General features: G+C 40.0%; 1 pseudogene; it reads right to left on the reverse strand.

Moving 5' to 3' along the window:
* Positions 1-22,078, reverse strand: part of LOC149142526 (sec1 family domain-containing protein MIP3-like) — a 68,033-nt pseudogene that overhangs the window by 3,971 nt on the left and 41,984 nt on the right.

Consider the following 22,078-nt stretch of genomic DNA (forward strand, 5'->3'; position numbering starts at 1 on the left):
ATAGACCGTCAGTTTCTGTTTGTTTGCCACGGTAGATGTCTTTGTGGCGTTTCGGGCTTTGACTCAACACCTTCCCCGTTTGAATTAAAACTAATTTTTTTATAATCACCATCCAGATGCCTAGTTTTACAAGCATATCTCCCAACGCGTCCTGAAAGCATTTCATGGCCGTTATATGCTCTATATTATTTCCATTCTTTCTGCTGTTCACTTTGATTTGGTTGTCGGTCTTTGATTTTCCGCCTAAATTATAACATATTAAGAACAGAATTTGAACAGAGTGAAAACTGGAATCTTTTCTATGATATAGACATGCCAGCTCGAGGCTTCTTGACGAGGAATGTTATGGGGTATCAAATTCCCAACGCATTCACCTATAGGCTATAAATTAAATCACGCATAGTTACTTCTTATGCAGAATTAACGACAGGTATCAAGAGTAGATTCAGGCACCCACTTCGTGCTATTGGGAGAGGCATGCTAGTGATGAAAACACATGTAGATGGTTGTTTCTTCTCTCTTTGGAAAATATGCCAAAGGGGCCACCATCGCCATTCCAACTGCCTCTCACCCGGTGAATGCCAATGTAGGTAGCCACATTGAGCACTGGACTCACCGTTCCAGTTGCCCCACTGATCACCAATATCAATGGAACTATGATCTTCAACTTTACATGATTGCTTTGGTTGCGCTTCATTGAGATTCCTCGACTGTAAGTTTTGCCAGTGTGATTCTAATGCCCCCTTTAAACCATGAAGGAAACCAATGTTGATACCTGGAGAAAATTCAAGAATCGCATCTACAATTACTTCTTTCAAAGAATGTTCCTCTTCCCATGAGAATGGACCTCCAGAGCCAGAACTTCTGAAACTTTCCCCAGCTAAGGAATACCCAACAATTGAAAGGATTATGGCATCTCGGATTGAAAGAAGACCAGGAGGTGGTTCATGACCCTTGCCTTGATTTTGGGTTCTCCATACAATACTTCGATTAATAAGATCTTGTATTTGACTAGAGAGACTTTGGCTTGTATCTCTAGCACTCAACATCAACATTCTCTCTGCACTTGCAAAAGCCTCCCAACATGTACTCCATGGTTCACTCAGGGCCACTTCAGTAGCTTTTGCTAGTTGGATGATCCCTCTATTTCTCATGATGCTTGCTGGGTTTGAGGCTAAGGCATTTATGAAGGAACGCAAATCAGATGTTGTAACAGCACCAAGGCGACTTCTTATACTAACGTTTTCTTGACGGATTGCTTCTTGGAGCCATTTCTTTATAAGCAGCGTCCCATCTTTTTTTCGTCTCTCAAGTAATGCTTCTAAACAGTGCACATCGTTAGAAATTCCAGAAGAAGCAAGTGACCCATGCGTTGGATCTAGCTGACTACACCCTTTCTATAGGAGAAGCTTTCTACTCTAATCATCATGCGCACCTGAAGTTAGCAAACCAGAACTCCCCTTCCAACCTGATAAAAATGCAGTCAGACCCTCATTAGAGAAATGGCCCCCATTGTTCATAGAATTTCCTGGCTTGAAAATGCTCTCTAGTGGAATTCTAAAATCGGTTGTATGATGCCGCAAAGAAGATGAGCTAACTGTGTTGGTTGCACCATTATCTGTTGATTGTGGAGTGAATATGCTTCTGTCCCTCCTAGGCAATGCTGAGAACATTCGATCAACCAGTGAATCACCATGACAGCATGGTGTCACAAGATCAAGAGAGCGGTCTATAAGTAGTAGGCCTGTTGATCGTTTTGTACGCCCTCCCACATCATAAAGGCTCGATAAATCTGTCAAAACTTTTCCAATAGCTTGAGACAGTGGGCCCAGAGTAAAAATCTCCATTTTCAGATTCATCTAACCAGCAATATGATGAAGAAAGTGTGCAATTAGAGTTTCTCCTAGTGCAATATCATCCCCATCAGAAGTCAATTCCATACTAATCACTGGCGACCCTGGGCTCAAAGAATTTTGAAACTTATCAGATAGGTGCGATTCTGTAATGGCACTCTCTGATGGTAAAACAAAAAAACTGGGTGACAGTGGGCAAAAGACCATAGGAAAGTGTTTTACTGATACTTTTATATGTTTCCAAGACTCTTCCTTCATCATTGTAGAACTGAGATCATTTAAGCCCTTTCTAGGGGTATTGTCATCAAGACGAGAAATTGTGGCTTCACTTGAAGTTGGCCACAACCTATCCTCTTCCTTGACAACAATGCTTTCCCGTAATGCCTGTTGATTTTGTACTGAGCTTCCAACGTCATCTGTTTCTACAAATCTTTGGGCAAAGTCAGATTTCAAAACAAGCTCTTGGTAATCCTGCAATAGCAAGGCTTCGTATTCTCGATAAGCATCAGGGCCCAAAGGTGCATCAACATATGCTGAATGTGCATTCTGATCAGATATCTGGTGAATTCATGCAAGGTATGAGTGAATTGGTGCAATTTAAAGAAAATTTCGGGCTTGAGGCTATATGCACCGCGGTAAGGACCCAGTGCGTCGTGCGGGGTGTATGCGCCGTGCCCATGCATTTTTTGCACTGTGGAAAAGGTCCCTATGCGCCGCGCGCACCCAGTGCGTCGCGCTACTCAGCCTATGTGCTGGGCACGCCCAGTGCGTCGCATCACTCAGCCTATGCACTGCGCTACCTTATACTCACACATTCAGCCTTTTCCAAACACTATTTGCTCTTGAAGTTTCAAACTTGACCTTTCTCTTCACTAAACCTGGACTTCAATCGACCCTTCGAATGTCAAACTGACATTGAAACACATAGAATCATTTTCACAAAGACATGACTTTGATTTTTTCTGATTCAACAAACCAAGTTATATAATTTTCGCATTCTGGCATTTGAATGCAAACTCTATTTTGTTTGGTTTTGCTTTGTCTCTTCGTGCTGATGATGTTCTTTCTGTTTGTGCTTTTGCAGGGATAGGAGCAGCTAAAGTTGCTATCATTGAAGAGCTATACAACTTTGAAACACTTTGACAAATTACATATTTATTACAAAAACACATTTGGCAATTTATTCTTCAAAACAGGGTTTTGAAGAAGAATCAATCTCGCATTATTGACGATAACATTCCTAAAATAAAAACTTACTGAACCTCCCTCTGGCCTACAAGCGTTATTTCACACTTCTGGAGACAAAACCCTGGACTCAAGAATTAAAATGACTCTTTTTGACCAAAATGGCATTTGATGACTGCAAATGACGAGAAATGAACATTGGTGAATTTGACTCTGACAGAGGACTGACAAGACTAATTCTAACACTTTTGACTCAAATTTAGGAGTTATATGTCTTAAGATTTTCTCTACTAAAGTAGTGTCCTTTATTTCCGCACCCATATTTTTCATGTGATTTACAATCTCATCTATACGAAGAAAAAAATTGGCAATACATTCATCATTATGCATTATGATAGCTTCATATTGAATTCTGAGTGTCTCAAGTTTAACAATTTTTACCTTAGTATCACCTTCATTGCTTTGAATAATTATGTCTCATATTTCTTTTGTTGTCTTTAGTTGCATATCTTTGACACATTCTGATGCTATTAGACTTCTCAATAAAGCATTGATGACTTTGGCATTGGCTTCATACGTCTTCTTTTCTGATGCATTTGTGGCAACTGCTATTGGATATTGGTAACTATTATGAAACCAGCTCAAGAAAAGATAGAAAACATAGAAAACATAGATCAACACCTTAGAATTCAGCCTCTTCGAGGGGGCAACCTCCTCTACATTACATAAATGAACAATTCTTGGATGATACAAATGAAAAGACCTCCTTTCTATATATAGGAGTCTAAGGGGTCATAACATAATTAGAGCCGACATAACAATAATAATGTAAGGGCACAATAATAACAATAGTGGGCTTCTATGGGGCACAATAGTAACAATATGGGCACTACATGGGTACATCAATATAATAAGTGGGTTGTATTAATAACAATAAAGGGTTACACTAGTAGTATAGGGGCCTAACATGCCCCTCTCCTTCAAAAAGCGTTGTCCTCAACGCTTGAGTAGTTATTGATGCTTCTGTATAAAAATTTTGTCCTCCCATGTGGAATGTTTAGTGGGTAAGTTCTTCCACTTGATGAGATACTCTGAAATTGATCGATTTTGTAGCTGTCGGGTTCTTGTTTCTATGACTGCTCCAGGTTCCAATATGATTTTTCCTTCCTCTTCAATTTCTGGCAATATTGTTTGAATTGGGATCTTTTACAACTTTTGAATAAGTGGTCATACTTCTTCGTCCTTCTTCCATTCATCCCTTGCTTCGTTTATCCAATCTGGTTGGATAATAGAAATAATACAAAAAAATGCTTCCACATCCTCATCCTTGAAGAGTCTTCCAATTCGGTAAGGTCGCCATTTTTTAAGTGCATGTAGTGTTGCCAACGTTTCCTTCTCATAAATAGCTTGCTTGAGATGTAGTAGTAAAAATACCCAATCACCTACATCAAAACATTTTTTCACTACGATGTTGATCTGCCTATTGTTTCATTTGATTTTGCACCAAAGTGGCGTTATCCTTTAAAAGTTGGAGAACTTATTGTTGATGCTCGATGTGATCTTTCACTGCTTGAACCTTTTTGTCCTTGATATGTCCTTCTATATTTAGAGTTTGAGGAGTGGTAATTTCTTCCAATCCTTTACAAGATATGGTCGGATTCATTTCGTGATGCTCGATGTGATCTTTCACTTCTTGAACATTTTTCTTCTTGATATGTCCTTCTATCTTAATAGTTTGAGGGGTGGTAATTCTGACCAATGAATTACAAGATATGGTTGGATCCATTTCTTCTTTCTCGATGTGATCTTTCACTTCTTGCACGTTTTTATTCATGATATTTCCTTCTATCTTGAGAGTTTGAGGAGTGGTAATTCTTGACAATGCTTTACAAGATATGGCCTGGTTCATTTCTTCTTTCTCTGGGGTTGGGTCCTGGCGTACATCCTCTTCTTTTGATTTTTCTTGATCCTTTTTTTCCTCTTCTTCATAATCTATGTAAAATGAATTTTTTCAGTACACTTATGACCTTTAGTGCATTTTCTATCACAATTGTAACAAAGCCCTTTTTCTCTTTTTTCTTCCAATTGTTGTGGTTTAACCCTTGTAGGTTGTGGAAGGCTAGGAGAAACAACACTTCCATCTTTATAGTTGTGAGGGGTAGACTTCCTTGTTGCCATAATTTTACTTTCCATTATGTAACAAAGCCCTTTTACTATTTCCAATTGTTGTGGTGTTGCTCTAAAGAAGGTGTTGCTCTTTGTATCCTCATAATGTGCTATCATTTCCTCCATGAAAATTGACCACGTAACAAGTTGTTTACGAGAACAAAGCCCTTTATACCATAAAAATTGATCCGGTTCTAAATATGAAGATGCAATACATACCTTTTGTAACAGTGGTACACCATGTAGATCAAAATATTGCTCCATCTGAAGTATCCAATTTACCGGATCCTTGCCATCAAACTTCCTCATCTTGCTTTTTCTTGATTTTAGGAGCTCGATCTTGAAACGACTATAACTATGTACTTTTGGATCTTTAAGTTTTGAAATTATGACCTATAGTAGCCCTTTGTGTCCTCTTTCCAATGCCATCAGTCTGATCCAAATTGGATTCTCCAAGGAAGAGTTATGCCAAATTTCCCACAACGACCTGATTATAGACTAGTTCAGTAGAGCGAACTTGTACGACGTGCCATGTGTCTCTATTTCGACTTTTGGCTCTAAATAACATATGAAAGAAACTAAAGTTTGTCCTCTTTCTATAGCTTCTTACGAATTTTCAATCCAACGCCCAGAGACAAAGTTATGACGATTTTCCCTAGGTCACCTATTTGGAATGTAATTTAGGGGTCTGCAAAAAGACCAACTTCCTCAGATCATATCTCCACAAATATAGTGCAAAAAGATCTGAAATTTGGACCCGAGCTTCAGCGCGATGTGTTCGCAAATGGGTTTTTCTTTATCTTCTAAAATGTCGCATAAAAAAGGTTATAGTAAAAATTCTACGATGACCTGTTTCTAGCAGCGAAACCCTAGAATCCAAAGCTCTCATACCAAATGTTATGAAACCAGCTCAAGAAAAGATAGAAAAGATAGATCAACGCCTTAGAATTCAGCCTCTTCGAGGGGGAAACCTCCTTTACATTACATAAATGAACAATTCTTGGATGATACAAATGAAAAGACCTCCTTTCTATATATAGGATTCTAAGGGGTCATAACATAACTAGAGCCGACATAACAATAATAATGTAAGGGCACAATAATAACAATAGTGTGCTTCTATGGGGCACAATAGTAACAATATTGGCACGACATGGGTACATCGATATAATAAGTGGGTTGTACTCATAAAAATAATGGGTTACACTAGTAGTATAGGGGCGTAACAGTAACCTCCTTCCACAATTTCCCACACACCTGTTGTAAGAGACTAAAGATAGGCTCTGGTCCTTACTTTCCAATATATAATATTATTTCCATTGAAAAGTGGTGGTTTGCTAAATTTTCATCCTTCTTGATTGCTCATCTTGCGGGATCTTCCTTCAAGCAATCAAGCTGCTTTTGAAGGAACTTTCCTGATACTAATTTTGGGAAAATTACTGAGAGGTGGGGTGAATTAGTATTTTAAAAACTAATTTAATTTTCCTTTATGAAATTTATACGTGACTGTTGTAATAGAAAGTAGCGTATTCCAAGTAAACTTTGTGAAATAGCAAATTCTTTATCTGTTAAACTTTGAACCAAAATGTAAGAGACTTATCACACATTTGATAAGAAGCAAACATGTGTAGTAATAATAGAATAAAGTATCACACATAAAAAACACATGAACACCATGATTTAAGGTGGAAACTTAATGTGGGAGAAAACCACCGTTGTTGTCGTCTCAGACTTCAAAACTTATTAATATCAAAAATCACTTACATTCTTGTACTAGTGTAGACTCATACCAGTACACAAACACGCACCTATTGAAGGCTACGACCTTCAATCATTTTCCAGCTCCTACAGGAAGGGAGCTCCAACCCCCTTATATGATCACCAACTACTACTCGTAGGAAGCTTCAACTTCCTCACTGAAAGCTCTAACCCTCAACAACATCCATGGACCATGTTTAATCAAATTTTCAAACTAGATCCAATATCAACACTTATGATCAATCATCACTGTAAAACAATCATCAATCTCTGACACACATAATTAGCCAATCATTGAAACCCAAACAACAGATACATAATCAAAACTTTAACCAATCAACTGGAAAAGTCAAATCACTGTAACTAGTACATAGACTGAACTCAGAATATTTCATTAAGACACATAATAAACTGCAACCTTGATCATTCTTTTGCAAAAATGTATACATTACCTCACTTAAGGAAACCCGTGTGCATACATGCTTTTTTGGAGAGAAACTCGTGCCGCAATTTCTGAAAGGAACATTGAATCACACTCAAATCTACTGCAATACTTTGAACCACTAACAATACTCTCTCTGTGATATAATCATAATCAGAAAGTAATGTTAATTAATACCCGAACTCAACTTCATCATTCAATCAGATTTACTTCAAACATTATCACTCAACCCAGATCAACATGACGACATCATTTACAGAGAGCAGAGAAATAATAGCACTTATATGGTTGTTCATTCATTTATGAACAAAAACTCGTTACTTTATATACGTGACTTTGCAAAAGTGATGCTACGTGTATACGTGCTTTTCCCGAAACCAACCCATGTATAGATCTGCAAATTTTGACCTAAATTTACGCAGCTCTTCAGAGCTTCAGAAAGACCCAAACCTTAATAATCAAGGATCAAATCATGTGGCAGTAGTCAAATCCAGTCAATCCTTGAAAAGGTCATATAATGAACAGTCATTTTAGGTCTCATGATCCTAATCCATCATCGTATTCGTCAGTGCATAATTATTTCAGATCAACCTGATAATTATGCCCCTTACAATACAAATATACTTCGTATCGAAATATTCATCCAAAAACTATTTTTCACACTTAGCCCTTTGATATTCACTTATTTACATATCTTAGTCTTCATCCAATACCATGGGTCAAAACAACATTACTCACGGTGATAATCTTTGAAAGGATCAATATTCGTTGTTGCACTCATTACTATTGGCCAATAACATGGTAAGAGTCCTGGTATTTATAATACCATGGTACAAAAACCATACACTGCTTTTCTTTACTCAACTCATGTGCATACGTGACTTGCCTTAACAGAAGCCACGTATAGTTCTTGAACTTCCAACTTTATCATTCTTCGGAATTGATTTCTCTGAACTATCATGCATTCTTTCATTCATTCTGGTATTATGTTGTGTTCATTCCGTCACTTCTGAACTGACCTGTGAATTCTGTTATAAGTGATTTTCCATCAAGGACAACATATGTATCATAATGGCAATAGAAAACACAAGGTTACATGCCCATTTTTCAGGGTAACACACCCCATAAATAGAAAAGGGACATTATACCACCCCTCATGACTTACAAAAGGGTGTTTGTCCCTAAGTTAACGTACTGTTTTTCGTAAAGGATAGTGTTACTGGATATTTATGATATTTTGTAGGTCAAAGCACGAGTTGACTAACTCACACTACACGTTTCACTCAAATGTTAGCTCTAAAAGCAGGAAACATCTACCTCGGGCATAACTTAGGACATTGTTATTCCTAAGAGATTTTCACATGAAGCGAAAGAGAAATAAATCAAAGGAACATCCAAGGTTTTTCCCCACTGGAACCCATGAAGAAATTAGTAAGGAGAGAGTGTGTCGTGATCTATAAATTGGAGGCTTGGTCATTGTAACGGGGACCCAAATTTTTAGATCAATATTTTTATGTTGTCAAAGAGTTAAGAGAGAGAGAGAGGGAAAGGAGCCGAGGAGGTAAGGGAAGACTTCGTTTAAGAACCATGGTTGTAATCATTCTTCTTGCGTATGATAATCTATATTTCATCCTGTTTTGTCTACTTGATCATTTTGAAAACTCCTATCTATATATGTTGATGTGGATTCGAAACTGATTACTATCTTAGATGCATGCTTGCTTTATGTATTCGTATATATTAATGTTGTTAATTGTCAATATATATATGCAGTGAAGGTTACTTCTTTTCTTTTCTATGTGCACATTCTCCTCTGGAAGTGGGCGAAATGGTCCTCTCTTTACCACACTGAAATCTCTAGTGAAACTTCACTAGGGACTGAGAGGTAATCCTTCTCCTTTACTTTGTCAATTATGAGAGTAACATGAATATGTGAATGTATCTTTGAACAATTAAAAGTCACTTAATTTCGCTTGCCTTGGGTCCTGGGAGACCTGAGAAGGAATTTTGTGTACAACCACTTGTGCATTAATCCCTATAGCAGAATTGGTGACTCCATTAGGGAATGCTCATAGTTCCCGCCTTTTCTCTCCTTGTTCCATAATCTCTCTTACTCTCCAAGCCTTCCTACTCTTATGGATTCTCATTTTAGTCACGCTATGTGCTTCCCAACCCCTTCTTCTACTCTCAACCCCTTATCAAACCCTGAATAGACCCTTTATGCACCCTATTTCTCTCTAATGCACTTCCTTGTGGAATCCAAGGCATTATAACGCTCCCCGATGTATGGCACAGAGTGTTAGTCCTGCTAGTAACACTCGGCTTTTCCTTGTGAGGAGCATTACTTAGCCAATAGCTTGAAATCCACTCAATTTTGTGGATTCTTAACTTTATAGGTTTCCTGTGGTCTGGCCCATAAGATTTGCAACTGTGAATTTTTCTTGGTTGGTTCATTGAATGCTCATTTTTCTTTTTAGGAAAATAGCTTAATTGAATTTTATTTTCAGGAAAAGGGAAAATGAAAAAAGTTACTTTAGTTTTCTATTTTAGCTGGTTTATTTTCTGTTTATATTAGGATAGTTGTTAGAGCATTTTATATCTGCATTTTGTGTGTGTTTTTGTTGCATTTGGATGTGTATCGCTGAAATGATGTATAATCTATGCCTATAAGAAGCTCTTTCATCAACTAAAAAACTTAAAGCATTTTTCTTGCATGATTTGAGTGAGAGTCTCATTCAACTCCATATGTGAAGACCCCCTCTAGACACACTAATACAGGTTCACATAAAATCAACGCTTAATGAAAGTAATCAAGAACACTTTTTGAGTTTACACACAGATTAGTCTAAGTTAGGGTATTGGGCTAGGTAGTGGTGAGAAAACTTCCCATGATCAAAAGAATGGGACTAGTGTCATTAATGAGAGTAAAATTCTGCTACACTCATATCATTTGGGACCACTCCCCTCATAAATGATTTAAATGAAAGGAAAAATTGTAGTGTTAGAGAAGGTAGCCTGCCTTCGATTTCATTTTCAATGGGTATTTTGTGTATTCGGGATCCTATCGGGGATATCGGAGTTGAGATGGGGACTCACATATCCTACTGACACAGCGTGTTATGTAGGATCATGAACCCTCCCCGCTCGTGGTGTTTGTGATTTGACGTAACCTCTGTGGCCATAATTTTTAGGGACGAACATAAGGGGATTGTGGCAGGTTTCCTTCGTACCTAAAAATATGAACCTACTTCATCTTTGGTTTTTGGGGAGGGTGCTTGTCTTCACAAGTGTACTTGGCCCCTCGTTATTGAGGTTCGGGTGAAGCTAAGGATTAATTGTAATTGTAAATTTGGCTGACTATCTCTGTTAGCCACTCTGATACTAGGTTTCATCTCTCATGAGTGGTGGTTATCAAATAAAGTTATGTTCCCTAGTTACTTTTTTATTTCCTTTACAGTCTTTTTTTTATTTTTAGGGGCTAGATTGTGGACACTTAGACTATAACACATATTGCTTTCAAAGTTTTTATAAAATATATCTATCGACGTGGCTAAATTCGACCCTCATCTTCTATCTAGACGACAACAAGGTCTTCTTCCACTGACCCTACAAGACCTATCGAGCATTGGTGAGTTGGATTCTCCCTCTTGGGAAATCAGTCATTGTCCATTACCAAATCACATAACACTTCCCAATACATTGGACTATTTGAGGAATTTTTTAATGAAGGAGTAATACCTCCTTATAATCCTCTCCTCACCGATCCTCTTGGACCAGTGTTGGTTCAGGTAGCACCTGTACCTATCATGTCTTCATAAGTGCCCACATCCAATATTCATCCTGCGACTGATGGGTTGTTGTCCTTTGTGGACAATTTTTGTCCACCATCACTTCCCCCACCTATGGTCAGTACTACATAGCTGACTCGTTACCCTATTATTCAAACAGTACCTAATGTAAGCAACCTAGTTACATGAAGTATGAGTGGAATCCATGACATCCCAGTTTCTACCCCTTTCGTGTCAGCTCCTATACCTCCATCTATCGCTCCTAGTAGCATTGTTAGAATGGTTGCCTTCATTAACCCTTTTCATTGGAACCCATTTATAAGTTTTAACCTCTAGCTTCAGATGCATACGGGAAATGTTCCCAACATGCATGTCACCATTAGGAGCATCATTGTTCCCCTTCTGCCTATAGGGCCACCTGGAGCTTCGTTGATCGAGTTACCTCTCCTAAGTGGACAATATTCTAGCGTTAGTTATGTTCCTACTACCAACTATATGGCTAGCGGTATTCATCAACCTAGACTTGCTACATCCATTTGTGCACCCCATCCTCAACCTCAATTGAATCAAAGGGTCACTTTTTATCTTCGGAGGAACCATCTTATATGACTTCACCACCACAGCTTAGAGGTTATTATTTGATGAATCCTATGTATCATGTTTGAAACAACTTGATGGGGGGACCCCTTGGTCCTTCAAGTCATTCTTCATCACCTTGGATAGACTCGGGGGCACCTACACCTTTTCCTTTTTTGGTAACACTTGATATCCCCTATATGTATCAATTGGATAATGATGCCATCAATCATAACTTTCATTAGCCCCCAATCGCACACAAGATACCTACAGGCATTCCGAAATTTGAAGGGAAACAAGGGTTTGAACTAGCTACACATGTCACGACCTAACATTTATGGTGTGTATCGAAATCCATGGTTGATGAGAGTATTTAGCTCCGACTCTTCCCCCACACCCTTACTGGAAATTCTACCAACTGGTACATTCAACTACCATGTGCGTCAATCAATACCTATGGTGTCACGGTAATGGAATCCTTAAAGCACTTCTAGCTCCCTATCTGTTATGAAACTGTAATAGAAATCCTTAATTCTCTAGCCAAGACACATATACCCACATATCTGATCATATCCATGAATGGAGATGTAGGCAAAGGCTTTTCAAAGGCCCGATTCTAGATTCCCTATTAAAATATTGGTTCTACAAGTCACTTCTTCCCCAAATTTCCAAGGATGTTGCCATCGGTGGTGCGGTCATGGAAGACCAATCCACTCATCATGCAAAACATTTAGAATCAATCTAATCACAATATGGCACACTCTAGGATGTAATATTCCATGCCCCTCGAACTTCCAATTCTCCCACTACTCAACACCTTGACATGCACACTGATGGCCTCATCGGCCCTACTTCTAGGGCTACTATAGACCAATGGGGAATGTTTCCCAGTTATCTGTCGATACCACTCCTACTACACAACTGGCTACAATTCTAAATATTGTAATAACCTCTATGTAGTATACACGAAAACACAAAAGTAAGAATACCTTTCCTTTTGAGGAGGAGCCTATTACACAGAACAACACAAAGGAGAAAGTTGTTGCTAAACATAATACTAGGAAATCCAAAGTTTTAAAGTTCCCTGGCAATATCTGTATAGAGGACCACATGACTTACAATTTTCCTCATCTTCAAGAATTCACATACCTTCTATCTCAAAAGGACACTCACCAGACCCCATTGATCATAAACAACCCTTTCCCTACTCAATAGAGACAACACCTTATTTTGAACCCCCCGCAACCCCCATAATCGGGAAATGGTTGTTCACATCCTCCTTCCTATGGTGAATGATCATTAACTATTTACACCTTTGAAATGGTTGATCTACAAATGCAGGCCAAAAATTATGTAACACCTGTCACCAATGCTGCAGACACTGCCTTGAGTTTGAATCCGCCACCTCCTAATGATCTTCATATCAAAAGGAATGTCACTAACCTTGCGATTTGTCCCCTCAAAGGGGCACTTTTTTGCACAACACAAAATACCTCTGCACATGTTGCCTAAAACTATCGTATTGTAGAAGATTTTGTGCAAGCACCATCAAGAATGTCTACCCTCGAAGTATTACAAACCTATCTAGCACAACATAAAGATTTTTTTTTGGAAATTGGTGGAATTGACCCTCAGGATTCCACGCTAGAAATTCTTAACATGGAGAAAAGTAAGCCTTTCCTTTCCCACCGGCTTGCATTTTAGGTGCAAGTTATCTCGAAAGGATGAGATATCCATTAAATGGTCATTGACGAAGGTGCTTCAACAGATGTAATCTCCAATTCATGTTGCCTTGCCCTAGGTTCTCCCACTATTACATCCCCATTGAATTCCCTTAAATCATTCAATAGCCACACTTTCATCCCAAATGGATACCTTGCGAGCTACCCCATAACTCTGAGTGGGAAACTGGTAATGCTGGATATTGAAGTCATAGATCATGATCTTGATTATAAGTGGCTTTTGGGTCGTAGTTGGAATTATTCCATTAATTGCATTGTTCCTTTGGTCTTCCAACTCATCCTCTTCCCGCTAGATTGGAAAATAGTCACAATGGACAAGATTTCCTTTTGTACCTTGGATTACTCCCCATTTCCTAGTGGCATCGTGCCCTTAGCAGATGGTATACCTGAATCATATTTTAGTGTAGCTACCAGTCTTTTCAAGCATGCCTCCCTATTGGTTTTCTTTCCTCTACCACCACCTTAAGTTCTGTAGATGGTTTCTATGGTATCTATCATTCCTCATAACCCAATTGATCCTTGAATACTCCTGAACACTTCAGTCATTGAATCTTATGGAGAAGCGATGTCTCTTTCACCAACTGAATTGGATTATAAAGAAATTCAATCTACATCTAATTCCCCCATTTCTTTGGTTATGACCAATCATACCACTTCCTCTTCCATCACGACTCCTTCCAACGATCTCCTCAATAAATTTCTGCCTTCAGATGAAGTTATTCAATAGATCGTGTCTTTAAAAGAGCGACCTTGTGAAAATTCTCATCATCACACTTCAATATCTAATTGGGACAAGAAACCTTTACAAATCCTACATTTTTACCCTCTTGAGATCGTTCCTTAAAATTATATGATTCTCAAAACTATGGATTCATAAGCTAACCTAAGAAATATTTCAAAAACTATGCTCATCGATAGCTCAGTCAAAATAGGGATCATCGAAAACATTCAGATTGGAGCTGACTGTAGTCCTCAAGAAATTGTGAGCTTTAGCTTCCTTTTTAAGGAATTCCATGAAGTTTTCAGTTAGTCTTGCAAGGAAATGCCTATCATATATCCTTCTATTGTCAAGCATGAGATCAAGGTCTATGAAAATTGTAGGCCTTTCAAGCAAAGACTTCAACCAGTCCAACACTGCAAAACTATGGCTATCAAGATTGAAGTCAAAAACATTTTAAATGTTGGTTTCATCTACCCCATTCCCTTGACTAAAGGGTTTTCCAATATAGTTCATGTAAACAAAAAGAAACGTGTCATCTATCTCTATGCCGACTACCATGATTTCAATGTTGCATGTCCAAAAGGAAACTATCCAACTTCGTTCATTGACCAAATAATCGAAGATTACGCCAGTTGTGAGTCCTTCTCCTTCATGGATGGCTTCTTAGGCTATAACTAGATTGCTATAAAGCCTGCAGACTAGCACAAATCAACTTTCATCTAACCTTGGACCACATTGACGTATCAGAAGCTCCCCTTCGGTCTCAAGAATGTGGGTGCAAACTTTAAGAGGGCTATGGACTATGAATTTCATGATATCAGACATATTGTTCATACTTACTTAGATGATATTTTGGCTCATTCTAAGAAACAAGCCCAACACCTAACTCATCTTTGAGCAATCTTTCTTAGGTGTAGGTTATATAACATCCATCTAAATCTACATAAGTGGATATTTTGTGCCGATTATGGATGCCTTCTTGGTTTTATTGTATCATAACAATGGATATGGGTTGATCCCGATAAGGTAAAGGTGATTACTCACTTTTCCGCACCACAATCCATCCTACAACTCCAAAGTTTGCAAGGGAAGGAAAATTTCTTTCGTCATTTCATCGTGAATCATGTTGAATTAACGAAATTATTTTATGCACCTACTCAAGAAAGGGGCATCGTGCTTGTGGGATTGTCAATCTCAATGGTCATTTGATGCCTTAAAAGAGGGACTGATATCTGCCCCACTACTTAGTCCTCCTAAATATTCACATGAATTTCTCTGATACCTAGTAGCCTCGCCATACTACATAGGTATTTTTTTGGTTCAAACTTATGATTATCATAGTGAGCATGTGGTTTATTATCTCTTGAAAGGCCTTGTTGGGCACGAACTCCAATATTAACATGTGGACAAAATATCCTTAGCAGTTGTTTTTGTTGTTAGTCACTTTTGACATTACATCCTGTTGAGATAGACTACTATCATTTCCTTGGAGAATCCCATGTGACACATTTTGTCTCTTTAGGTTATTGGAGGAAAATATTCCAAATGGATTGTAATCCTCCAATAATTTGATCAGATTTTCGCCACTTCCAAGGCTAAGAAAGTCACTAGTCTTCACGGAATTACCTTCGGGCCTTCCCAAAGTTGACCTAGATGAAGTAGCACATGATCTTTTTGTTGTGGGGAAAAGTATCCGACTCGGAATGACCCTATCCCTACTCTAAGGGTGATAGTTCCTTAGCAACAACTGAAAGTAAAGCTTTGATATTTTTCCTTTATGAAAGTACAGAGAAGGAAGAAAAGATTGACCAACCGATGTCTTTCGCTTTTGTCGATCCTGTCTTCTCTCTTTGCCTCTTGTTCCCAGCTCCTTGCTCCTTTTGCCGGCCCAGCTACACAAAGATCCTGCAAAAACAAGAGAGGGAAACTACAAGAAACATGTACTCATAACTGATGCATGGATTAGAATGGATCAAATATACAGATAAAAACAATACATCATTGCAATACAAGTATATAGGAGAACATCAAAGCTTTATTGATAGAAGATAAAGGTTCTGAGAAGGCTACAACCATAAATGGCTCCAATCCAGCAGCACCTCCCCAGCAGCAAGAAATCTCCTCTTCTCCTCTATAAAAAGCAATCACCCAATAACTCTAACTGTAAACCAACAGCACTTCCTTACTTTGCACAAAATTCCAGCCTCCCTAGACCTCATGAGAGAGTTCTATATATAGGGTAGAAGGAGAAAGGATGAGTCAGCTTGAGACTGACATAAAGCTGCCTTGTGTCCTCTCCCTCTTCAGTTAAACTTCAGTTCTTGAGTCCACTTGGAGATCCTTGCTTCCACATGGAGATCAAGTACCTCTTACTCATCATAGGGCGAATTCCTTGAACCAAGTGTCAGTTTGGAAGCTTCCTGGGCAGTTGACATCTTGCAGAATGACTGTGCCACTTGGCCAATCTCGCCCAGCGCAGGTAGCCTTCATTGGTTTTGACTTTCAGCGTAGATACAAGGAGGAGCAGTTGACATTCAACGCAGATGCTCAGTGCAGCAGCTGACATGATCCAAAAATAGCCTGTTTTTGAGTGTTTTCAGGTGGAGAACTGATGGGAAGTGCTGTGGTTTGCTGACCTTGTTCCTCTAGGGGTAAGAACAACATGTTTAGGGACTTTGGATCCCTGTAATTATTGACATTTCATGCTCCATGCTGTGAGGCACAAAAATGTCTATAACAGTTGCCCCCTAAAGTATGAGGCCGTTTATCGGGTGAAATGCTTTATCCAGAGGGTCCGAAGTTCATTCAAGTGCTGAGAGGTGCCCTGTAATACAATACAATACAATACATTATTTTTCATTCTGCTTTCATGATCTAGCTGAGGCGGGCATTCCCATGCTCAGCTTTATAAATACATTTTGGTACATAGAACAGACGATCGTCTGATGGTAGACTGATAATTTTCTGCTGAAATTATCATCCTTTGAGTAGGATGATCATCTGCTGCAATGATGTACATGACAAATGCTTTTATATTTCCTGAATATGTATCGCAGCCCGGATGGATGAAACTAGATCCGGGGTCTTCAAACTCGTTCGATCTTCACTCTAAGTACAAGTCGATCCATGTGAGAATTTCGCTGAAGTCGAACATGGAAAGACATCGCTTGATTACCGGTCAATGATGAAAACCGTTAACAAGCGCGAGAGGAATCACCGATAATGATAATGACCCTCAAGGTACTGCAGTACAATTCACGTGGCGTGAATAAAGGACTTGGTGTCGAACGCCACGCAAAAACATTCTGGTCGAAGGCCATTGATGTATACCTGTTGCCGGAAGTGAGAAACTTGCCATTGAGGCATGCAAGCTTCAAAGTACTGATGGGGTTGTTCCTAGATCAACTTCTTGGATAATGAGCTGAAGTCGACAAGAAGCGATCCGTCAAAGGAGGGCCTTAATGAATCCCACATCAATGACACGGAACGGAGCTAATGATTTTAGTGGAGGTGAAAAAAAACTGTGACATATGATTCAGGGTGGCGATCATGAACGGATGAAGGATAATGTATGGCAGTGGATGGGACACGGTTGACACTTTCAGAATGACCTCTCTTGAACATATAACGACACTGATGCGATGGATTGGTAGCATTACCCCAAGATGTGGATGGTTTGGCGAATACCATGGTGATGAGACCGGTGAATGAAACAACCCAACCCGATGTGGTACGGAAGAAAAGTGTCATGTTCAAGAGCGACTTACTACCATTAAGCTTTGATGTTCTCCCAATTTTTCCCCAGTCATTTCTGACCAGTACCTCTTTATTTTTGTCAAGCTTGAGGAGGATAACATATGCTTGTTCTATAACCTGCCCTTCGGGCAAGCCCATCGCTATGATTTAACGAGCTTAGCGATAGGGAAACTTGTTCTCGTCTAAAGACAAGTTTGTCGCTATTTAATCATTTTAATGAGTCTAACGACAAGGAAAACTCGGTCCTTTTCATTTTTAGAGAGTCTGAAAAGGTACAGAAAGTTAACTCCATAATTCCTTTTTCGTCATCTAATCCCTTAAGTCCGAAAAAGTATAAAACAATACAGAAGGGATGGGTGTTCGGTACTTTTAACGAGCCGAACAAGACAAGCGCTCGATCTTTTTGTGTAATAATCCCTCAGGTCCAAAAAGATTAAAGTCTAAATGAGGGATAGCTCTTCCGGTCCTTTTAACGAGCTGGAAGGCCAAAACTCGGCAAACTTTTCATATTTTACGAGTCTAAAAAGAGCTCAAAGAGGACTCGTCTTTTGAGGAACGAGTGATGAACAGGGATAGCAACTGATTCCAGGTACAAGTTGGAATTTTCCAATCACGGCAGTGTCACAAGTATGGCTAGGTGAAATCACTCTTCGCAGATGTTCCTCAAAATGGGTAAACACACAAATGGAAGTGAATGATCGGCCAAATGACGGTGGAGGTGACGGTGCACAAACACGACCAAGGCTTTTATGGCTGATGAATTTACGATCTCAAAAGGGTATTTACCGGTTCATTTTTTCTGAATGAGCTTGAACTCTAAAGGAAAGCCTGCTCATAAACTTATGTTTATTTTTTAACGAGCATGAACTATGCGCTAAAACTGCTCGGATCTTGCGTTTATTTTTTAACGAGCATGAACTATGTGCTAAAACTGCTCGAAATACCAGTCATAAAATAAGAATGCCTCCTCTAAGGATCCATTTTTTATAGAGCTTGCGCCTTACCACAGCTATGCTCCAACTCATCCTTCCTTTATGTAAGTTCGGAAAACGGTTAATCTTAAAACCAGATAAATAACCGCCCCTAGCTTGCACTCCAGAAGGTTTGCATGCCCCCAGGTATAGGGTAGGATTTCGAGGCTGCCCCTCCTCTCCCCCACCTCTGCTTTTCTTTGGGTGTTCACAGCTACTTGTCATCTTGCTAATCTAATGTTAACGATACTAGTCTTCTTGTTAAGGGGTCTTACGCGGTACTCAATCTTCCCGTCGGCCCACCTTTTAACGAACAGCTATTTGTGACAAGAGAAGAACACTACTCAAAGACAAAACATTGGTATTATTGAGGGAGGCTTGCCTCTTTCTTATTATCCGAATAGGGTTCTACTTGCTGCCGCAAATCAATCTCTTTCTTCGGCGATGTCTATCATTAGGTTACTCAAAGATGGTTACCCTATGTCACAACAATAGAATCTCTTTCTTTGGAGGCTGCCCCTACTTATCCTTCAAAACATTTGTTTTAATGGGTGAGGCTTGCTTTTCCCCAAAGATGGTTACTACTTGTCGCAATAAGGGAATTCCTACTTGGGCATTGCCCACCTCTTTAGACAAAGGTGAATGACTCTTTTGCCAAACCCATAACTTTAACAAAAGAATACTATTCCAGAACAACCCCTCTTCCATCCACGGACGGGGTACGAACTAGTCATATTCTTCTGCGGAAATTCTACCTTATACCCAGGGTTTCTTCTGCCCGAAGCAGACCAGGGTGCATGCCCCCTGGGTTCCAGTCTTTCTTTCCAAATCACTCGCACTCATCGGGAAGGAGGACTGGAGGCGGAGGCGAATCTTGTGTGAACAGACCATTTAGGAATGGTATTTGACTATTTGCGATGCGAGATCCCGGAAATGAAAGTTGGTCTATGAGCTTGACCATCCTTCCTTCGTGTGGAAAACACATTACTCTAAAGAGTGAGGAGACTATCGCTCCCATGCAATAAATATAGTCACGTCCAAGGAGTAGGTTATAATCCAAGGGTCCTTGGACGACCATCACGTTCAAATTAACGGTCTTCCCTTTCAATGTAACAGGCACATTGGGGAGGATTCCTAATGGTCGACTGGTTCCTTTATCAAAACCTGAGAGATTTCTTAACTCAGGTAAAAGCGCCGGGAAACCCAGTGCTTTCCAAGCAACAGAGGAAAGGATACTCACAGACGCCCCTTCATCAATGATAGTACCAGCCATGATCATTCTATAGATCTGGACAATGATTCTGAATGGTACACTGGCTGGTAACCGGGGTCTGCCTAGTTGATTCCAATCAAAGGATACAACCAGGTTGCTTGGTGGTGGGACCGAATATACGGCCGGATATGACCCTGATGATGTTCCTTCCTGCGATAAAGGAATGGGCGCATTGCCCTGACGTTCATCAGAGTCGGTGCTGATGAAAAGAACCTGGATGGTGTCATCCTTATTCTCTTCAGTGAGGGTGTCGCATGAAGATGACTCTTCAGCGACGGTGTCATTTGAAGATGAAACTTCTGAAGGTAGAACCGGGTCAACTGCCGTATCGACCTTTGGACTTTCGTCCGGTCTGGATTCAGTAGGTTCATTTTCAGTGACTGACGCTTTAGCCGACCACTTGAGCGGGCCAGCTGTATTTTCAACCAACGAAGGACTTGGCACGAGTTTTTTGTATCCAGGAGGAAGTTTTACCGGTGAAACCGGACGATCTTCCAAAACTCTCTTTGCTTCGTCTAAGAAGGGACAACGGTGGATGGCATGACTTCCTTCACACAACTTACAGGGGAATCTTACTCCCCCTTTTTGTCTTGATCCTTCACTTTCGCTGGTTAACGGAAAGCCATCAACCTGATTGTCAGAGGTTGATGCCCCCGAATTGTGCAGACGAGGGGACCAGTCCCTTAGTATCTGGGGAATACAGGGACAATCTCTGTGGAAATGGTCTCCTCTACATATGACACATGGCGATTTAGGCCCGGTCTGTGCAGTGGGTGGGTTTTCGTCAGATGTCTTTTGCTTGCCCCCAGTCGCCTTAGGCTCCTTCTTCTTCTTTTCTTTCTTCTTCTTTTCCTTCTTCTCCTTGGGAGGCTGACTTTTGCCGGCTCTACCTTGCGAAGATGAAGGATTGGAGGAAGAGTTATCAGAAGTAGAAGGCTGGTGGGCGGCTCTAGACTGATCTAACAGTTGACTCGATTGATCAGGAACCATGGTGGCCTGAACTACATTGGTCAAGAACAGCCAAACTGGCAGGCCTATTGTCAGTCCTGGAAGCGACAATGTGGCCATATGGGGCGCACCAACTTCTCCCCAAGAGGAGAAAGGACTAGGATTTCCATCTTGTGGACTTCCTTGGTTGGGGCGTTCCATGTTCTCAACTCACAGATCAACGCGGGAATAAGAGGTGATTATGTTTCGTTTAAAATGAATTTTATAACGACGCTTTATTAGACACAACTTTGCTTTTTCATGTTTTAAGAGTCGAGAAAAAGCTAAAGATGACTCTAGTCGCCTTCAATGTATTAACGAGCCCGAAGTGACAAATGCTCGGCTGGACTTTTTCATTTATAGAGTTTGAAAAAGGCCAAAAGAAACTTCTCTGGAGATCTAGGCAGAGGGTGTGCCAAACCTTTCGCGAAACCACAGAATACGTTTTACGGTACGGGTGGTCGATCTTCGTGAATGCTGTGTTCACTGCATCGCGATCAGTAGGGCGGCCGACACGGCTTCCTAAGGATAAAGGCTTTATTCCTATAGGGGTCTCCCAATATACTCGACGGTATGCGGGAGCACAAATCCGTATTGATACTTATCGCTTCACCGTGGAGGAATCACCCAACCACTCAATGCTAAGATATATGTTGGCATTATGATTCAAGTGTTGTCCTTGATGGCAACTCACTCAGAGGTTGGTACAGGTGCTCAGAGGATGGTACAGGTGATGGCAACTTAATCAGAAGACAGTTTTTAGTACAGCATGCCAAGGAAGTTCATATACGCAGGTTAGTTAAGCCCAAGTCGCGTGTACACGCTAGTTGGATTCAGAAAAAGCGCGTGTATGTGGAAAA

The sequence above is a fragment of the Pinus tabuliformis genome, chromosome X, assembly GCF_031772625.1.
Source record: "Pinus tabuliformis cultivar Carrire ecotype Pingquan chromosome X, CPIR1, whole genome shotgun sequence".
NCBI classification, from domain to species: Eukaryota; Viridiplantae; Streptophyta; class Pinopsida; order Pinales; family Pinaceae; genus Pinus; species Pinus tabuliformis.